Source organism: Hakea prostrata, chromosome 5 (assembly GCF_041222555.1).
Source record: "Hakea prostrata isolate BN-2017 chromosome 5, UWA_Hpros_2, whole genome shotgun sequence".
In the NCBI taxonomy this organism is placed as follows: Eukaryota; Viridiplantae; Streptophyta; class Magnoliopsida; order Proteales; family Proteaceae; genus Hakea; species Hakea prostrata.
Genome location: NC_142604.1, coordinates 18,891,249 through 18,898,300, shown reverse-complemented (window position 1 = coordinate 18,898,300; position 7,052 = coordinate 18,891,249). Strand labels below are relative to the sequence as shown.

The following is a 7,052-nucleotide window of genomic DNA, read 5'->3' as shown; positions in this document are numbered from 1 at the left end:
GTCTTGGTGTAGGTAAACGTGGGAGCCCAACACCTAAGTTGCATTTCCTTGATTCTTAACGTATGACTGTGGATAAAAGAATAGAGACGCAAATAGTTTTCTAGGGATATCGAAGGGCAAATTTGTGCCATGTTGCCAATTTGGCCATTAGACATTACCATACAATACAAAGAATGCTTCCCCTTGTCACACCAAGTGACTTGATTTCAAACCTCCCATCCTCGTTGTTTATTTGTAAACCATCATTGTGGTAAATTTTATACATCCTTTTTAGCATTTTTAAAGTGTGGGCTATAACATGTATAAACAAGCCAAACCGACAGGCAAAAAAAAAATCTGTCTCATACCCAATGTTTTCAAATGTCCCACATTGTGAGGAGGAGGATTCAAGACGAAAAATTGGGACAAACAAGAAAGGAGACAAGATTAAATTGTATTAGCAAGTGTCGGTTCAAGGGATTGACTGGCACCTTCACTGAGCCCAGCCTAGCAATGGCAATCACTTTTTCTAAGACACTACTAAATTAGGTTGTATAAATTATGGACAGGTCCTTTATTTGTTAAAAAAATAATTGTGTTCCCCCCCCCCCCTTTTCTGGGATTACTAGAGTGTGTTTGATAACAATTCTAAGACAATCTTATTTTGTTTTTTTTAATGATTGTATGCTTTAAAAAAGTTTTGGAATTTTTTTAGTGTATGATAAACACATTCCCTAAGCATTTCTTGAACAATTATGAAATAAGAAAAAGTTTAATAAACAATTTATAGAGAGCACTTTCCTAAGTATTAATTATTAATATATATATATATATATATTGAGATTTGGAGTCCCCCCCAATGGAGAAGGGTTGGGTCAAGGTCTCTTGGCAACTGTTTTGATATATACCCATAGGATAGACTTTATAAATTGGTGAGAGATTCACTATACATCGCATGAAAGATTTTGGACGCATCAACTTCCATCTCATTAACAATAGGAAGAAGAAAAGGTTTGTAGGTCAAAAGAAGTTCTCTTATTGGCAACTAGTTTTGATAAATAACCACAATAGGATAGACTTTCTAAATTGGTGAGAGATTCACTATACATCGCATGCATAGTTGGAACTCCTACGTACAAAAGAAGCTCTTGCTATAGGAGATTTCACTGTTGTGGCGTGAATGGCTCCTGAGAATTGAAATGAACAAATCCTAGGTGTTTTGAGAAAGATCCCATTCCCCCCCCCCCCAATCAAAGATAAGTCTAAAGTATAACTGATTATGATAATTGCAAATAAAGATCTTGAAAGCCCTGTTCAAATTGCTTATGGGATTTTCAATGGCTAACTTGATATGGTTACTCAGAGCAAAAATGGTAAGATTGAGAAAGGGGAAATGAATGATATATCTGTTCTGATAATTTGATAGAGAGTACACGGCCTAGATTGATCACTCTTCAAATCTTATAGTGTAATTCAATACAATAGCTACTCTTGTATTTACATGCATTCCTTGTAATGTTCAATTGTGTACACCAATATCCTGTACATATTATTCTTTCTTGTCCTTCTTCGACATTCCCATGGATATTTGATTTATAATCAAGATTTGTACAAAAGAAATGATACAGATTAAAATTAAAAAGAATACCAACCGCCTGCATGGAGGTTTCACTGTTGTGTCATGAATGGTTCCTAAGCATTGAAATGAACAACTCCTAGGTGTTTTGAGAAAGATCCCATTCTCACCCCCCCCCCAATCAAAGTTAAGTCTGAACTATAATTGATTAAGATAATTGAAAATAACAATCTTGAAAGCCACGTTCTAATTTCTTATGGGATTTTCAACGGCTAACTTGATATGGTTACTCAGAGAGGAAGCGGTAAGATTGAGAAAGGGGAAATGAATGATATATGTGTTCTCAAAATTTGCTAGAGAGTACACGGCCTAGATTGGTCACTCCTAAAATCTTAGAGTATTAATTCAACACAAAGGCTATTCTTGTATTTACACACATTCTATGTAATGTTCAATGGTGTACACCTATATCCTATGCATATCACTCTTTTCTGTCATTCTTCAACATTCTCATATACATATAATTTATAGAAAGGATTTTTACCAAAGAATTTATACATATTAAATAAAAAGAATACCAACCGCCCACATGGATCTTGCACGAAGATGGAGATTGATGGGAGTGCGCCAAAGAGATTGAGTCGCAAGGGTTTTGGGTTGCACTAGGGGCTGATTGGTCTTTCCACACACTCGTCTATCAATGCTTCATGTAGTGGGTGGAAGAACCACATGGATGATCACCACTAGATGATTTATGATTTAGATATGTAAATATGGGTTGGTTCTAAAAACAAAAACAAAACGAAAATCAAATTGAATGAGTAAGTGACCCAGGCTTCCCGAAATGGTCCCATTAGCCTGCCAATTTGTTCATTCAAATTAGAATTCTAATGTGAAACCAACCAAAAAAAGTTAATTAGAAAATTCATTTACGCTTTCCATTTTAGAGAGAATCCACGCAAGCAAAATGACAAACACATCGAAAAGCATTCAAATCTCAACCACAATCAATCTTCCAAGCCAATCAAAGAAACCAAAACCACCTAAGAAGTTTGTTACGCCCTTCTCTTATAAATAAAAACATAGAAAGCCGTATGTCATTGCATTGATCTAGAAAAACACTAGGAGAAAAGAAAGAGACAAGTGAGCATCAAGGAGCTTGGAAGTACGTGTAACTATGGCTAATTCTAGTGTCCTGAAGGTTGTGTGCCTTGTTTTGGTTTGCATGGTTGTGGCAGCTCCACATGCTGCAGATGCCCTGACATGTGGGCAAGTGGTCTCTCGATTGGCTTCTTGCCTCACCTTTTTGCGCAACGGAGGAAAGGTGTCTTGGGCTTGTTGCGATTCCGTGAGAGCACTCAACTCCGCCGCAAGAACCACTCCTGACCGTCGGGTGGCTTGTCGTTGTCTCAAGAATGCCTATAGAGCCACTCCCGGAATCAAGGGAGGCAATGCTGCAGCACTTCCCGGAAAATGTGGTGTCCACCTTCCCTACAAGATTAGCCCTTCCATTGATTGCTCCAAGTATATTTTCATCATTTGGAAAACCCCGTGAATTTCAAATCCTTTCTATTCCTACCTTGAATCTCAAACTCTTAGATATGAGAATGAGAATCATAATGGTTAAGTGATTCTTTTATGACTAACATTCTGATTTGGGTACGTTTTCAGGGTGAGGTGAAGTGAAAGTGCTTAGAGGCGAAGAAGATCAATAAACATGTCTAGATCCTGCAATTTCACATTAGTGCTAGAGAAGTTTGATAGTCTCTCGTTATCAATGTTAACATATAATTGTAAGGCAGTTGAGCAGGTTGTCTATCTCATAGTTTGGGTGACTCTACGAAATAAATATTAACATTTCCCATATTGCAAACTCATTCCTCCTTCTGCATAAAATTTGTCTTTCTTTATATTATTATAGAGACTAAAACTCGAAAGCACTCATTTTCCATATTCGGGTAATAGATGGGCATGGTGGTAAATTCGTGTTTAGAAATGTCTTGGTGTAGGTAAACGTGGGCACCCAACACCTAAGTTGCATTTCCTTGATTCTTAACGTATGACGGTGGATAAAAGAATAGAGACGCAAATAGTTTTCTAGGGATATTGAAGGGCAAATTTGTGCCATGTTGCCGATTTGGCCATTAGACATTATCGTACAATACTAAGAACACTTCCCCTTGTCACACCAACTGACTTGATTTCAAATCTCCCATCCCCGTTGTTTATTTGTAAACCATTATTGTGGTAAATTTTATACATCCTTTTTAGCATTTTTAAAGTGTGGGCTATAACGTGCATAAACAAGCCAAACCGACCGGCAAAAAAAAACAAAATTTTTGTCTCATACACAATGTTTTGTCAAATGTCCCTGACATTGTGAGGAGGTGGATTCAAGATGAAAATTTTGGGACAAACAAGAAGGCAGACAAAATTAGACTGTATTAGCAAGTCTCGGTTCAAGGGCTTGACTTGGGAGCTTCACTGAGCCTAGCCTAGCCATGGCCTTGACATCCCTTTTTCTTTGTCACTACTAAATTAGGTGTTATAAATTATGGACATGTCCTTTATTTGTTATTATTATTATTATTATTTTTTGGATTACTAGAGTGTTTGATAACAATTCTACGACAATATTTTTTCGCGGAAACATTTTTTATTTTTTTACGGTTGTATGCTTTTAAAAAGTTTTGGATTTTTTTTAGTGTATGATAAACACGTTCCCTATGCATTTCTTGAACAATTACGAAATAAGAAAAAGTTTAATAAATAGTTTATTGAAAGCACTCTCCTAAGAAGTGTTAATTATTAAAAAAATATATATATTGAAAGATTATAACATACTCATTGAAAGGGGCTATGAATTTCACCGAAATGAAAGGAACTTTACTCTCCAAAAATAAAAACATAAAATTAAAAAAGATACACTTGGTTGGATTACATTTTGTAATTTGCTAGTATCAAGCAACAAACTTGCTAATCAACTAAAGCGGAAAACTGTTCCGAACTAGGTTCTTTCGGAAGCGTCAGCTTCCTTCTCATTAACAATAGGAAGAAGATACGGTTGCACGTGAAAAGACGTTCTATTCTTGGCAACTAATTTTGATAAATAACCACAATAAGATAGCTTTCTAAATTGGTGAGAGATGCATTATACATCGCGTGCATAGTTGGAACTCCAACATACAAAAGAAGCTCTTGCTACTAGAGGTTTTCACTGTTGTGGCATGAATGGTTCTTGAGCATTGAAATGAAAAACTCCTAGGTGTTTTGAGAAAGATCCCATTCTCGCCCCCCCCCCCCCAATCAAAGTTAAGTCTGAACTATAATTGATTAAGATAATTGAAAATATAAATCTTGAAAGCCCCGTTCTAATTTCTTATGGGATTTAACGGCTAACTTGATATGGTTACTCAGAGAGGAAGCGGTAAGATTCAAAAAGGGGAAATGAATGATATATGTGTACTCAAAATTTTCTAGAGAGTACATGGCCTAGATTGGTCACTCCTAAAATCTTAGAGTATTAATTCAATACAAAGGCTATCCTTGTATTTACACACATTCTATGTAATGTTAAATGGTGTACACCTATATCCTATGCATATTACTCTTTTCTGTCATTCTTCAACATTCTCATATACATATAATTTACAGAAAGGATTTGTACCAAAGAAATTATACATATTAAATTAAAAATAATACCAACCGCCCACATGGATCTTGCACGAAGATGGAAACGGATAGGAGTGCACCAAAGATAGAGTCGCAAGGGTTTTGGGTTACACTAGGGGCTGATTGGTCTTTCCACACACTCATCTATCAATGCTTCATGTAGTGGGTGCAAGAACCACATGGATGATCACCACTAGATGATTGAAGTTTTAAGATATGTAAATACGGGTTGGTTCTAAAAACTAAAAGAAAACCAAACTCAAATCGAATGAGTAGGTGACCCAGGCTTCCCAAAATGGTCCTGTTAGCCTGCCAGTTTGTTCATTCAAATTAGAATTCTAATGTGAAACCAATAAAAAAAAGTTAATTAGAAAATTCATTTACGCTTTCCATTTTAGAGAGAATCCACGCAAGCAAAACGACAAACACATCGAAAAGCATTCAAATCTCAACCACCATCAATCTTCCAAGCCAAACATGGAGACTAGAACCACCTAAGAAGTTTGTTACACCCTTCTCTTATAAATAAACACATAGAAAAGCGTATGTCATTGCATTGATCTAGCAAAACACTAGGAGAAAAGAAAGAGACAAGTGAGCATCAAGGAGCCTGGAAGTACGTGTAACTATGGCCAATTCTAGTGTCCTGAAGGTTTTGTGCCTTGTTTTGGTTTGCATGGTTGTGGCAGCACCACATGCTGCAGATGCCCTGACATGTGGGCAAGTGGTCTCTCGATTGGCTTCTTGCCTCACGTTTCTGCACAACGGAGGAAAGGTGTTTTGGGCTTGTTGCGATTCCGTGAGGGCACTCAACTCCGCCGCAAGAACCACTCCTGACCGTCGGGTGGCTTGTCGTTGTCTCAAGAATGCCTATAGAGCCACTCCTGGAATCAAGGGAGGCAATGCTGTAGCACTTCCCGGCAAATGTGGTGTCCACCTTCCCTACAAGATTAGCCCTTCCATTGATTGCTCCAAGTATATTTTCATCATCTAGAAAACCTTGTGAATTTTCAAATCCTTTATATTCCTACCTTGAATCTCAAATTCTTAGATAAGAGAATCATAATGGTTAAGTGATTCTTTTATGACTAACATTCATATTTGGTTACGTTTTCAGGGTGAGGTGAAGTGAAAGTGCTTAGAGGCGAAGAAGATGAATAAACATGTCTAGATCCTGCAATTTCACATTAGTGCTAAAGAAGTTTGATAGTCTCTCGTTATCAATGTTCTAACATATAATTTTAAGGCAGTTGAGCTGGCTATCCATCTCTTAGTTTGTCTGACTCTACCAAATAAATATTAACATTGCCCCTATTGAAAACTCATTCCTCCTTCCGCATAAAATTTGCCTTTCTTTATATTATTATAGAGACTAAAACTCAAAAGCACTCTTTTTCCATATTTCAGGTAATAGATGGGCATAGTGATAAATTCGTGTTTGGAAATGTATTGGTGTTGGTAAACGTGGGTGCCCAACACCTATGTTGCATTTCCTTGATTCTTAACGTATCACGGTGGATAAAAGAATAAAGAAGCAAATAGTTTTCTAGGGATATTGAAGGGCAAATTTGTGCCATGTTGCTGATTTGGCCATTAGAACATTACCATACAATACTAAGAACGCTTCCCCTTGTCACACCAAGTGATTTGATTTCAAATCTCCCTTCCCCGTTGTTTATTTGTAAACCAATTATTAGATTGTCTTAGAATTGTTATCAAACACACTCTAGTAATCCCAAAAAAGGGGGGAAAAAAAGCACAATTATTTTTTTAGCAAATAAAGAATCTGTCCAAAATTTATACAACCTAATTTAGTAGTGTCTTA

General features: G+C 36.7%; 2 pseudogenes; both read left to right on the top strand.

Moving 5' to 3' along the window:
- The first annotated feature begins 2,732 nt into the window (after positions 1-2,732).
- LOC149015609 (non-specific lipid-transfer protein pseudogene) lies at positions 2,733-3,231 on the top strand (annotated as a pseudogene).
- A 2,624-nt stretch (positions 3,232-5,855) lies between these two features.
- LOC149015608 (non-specific lipid-transfer protein pseudogene) lies at positions 5,856-6,349 on the top strand (annotated as a pseudogene).
- The last annotated feature ends 703 nt before the right edge of the window (positions 6,350-7,052 follow it).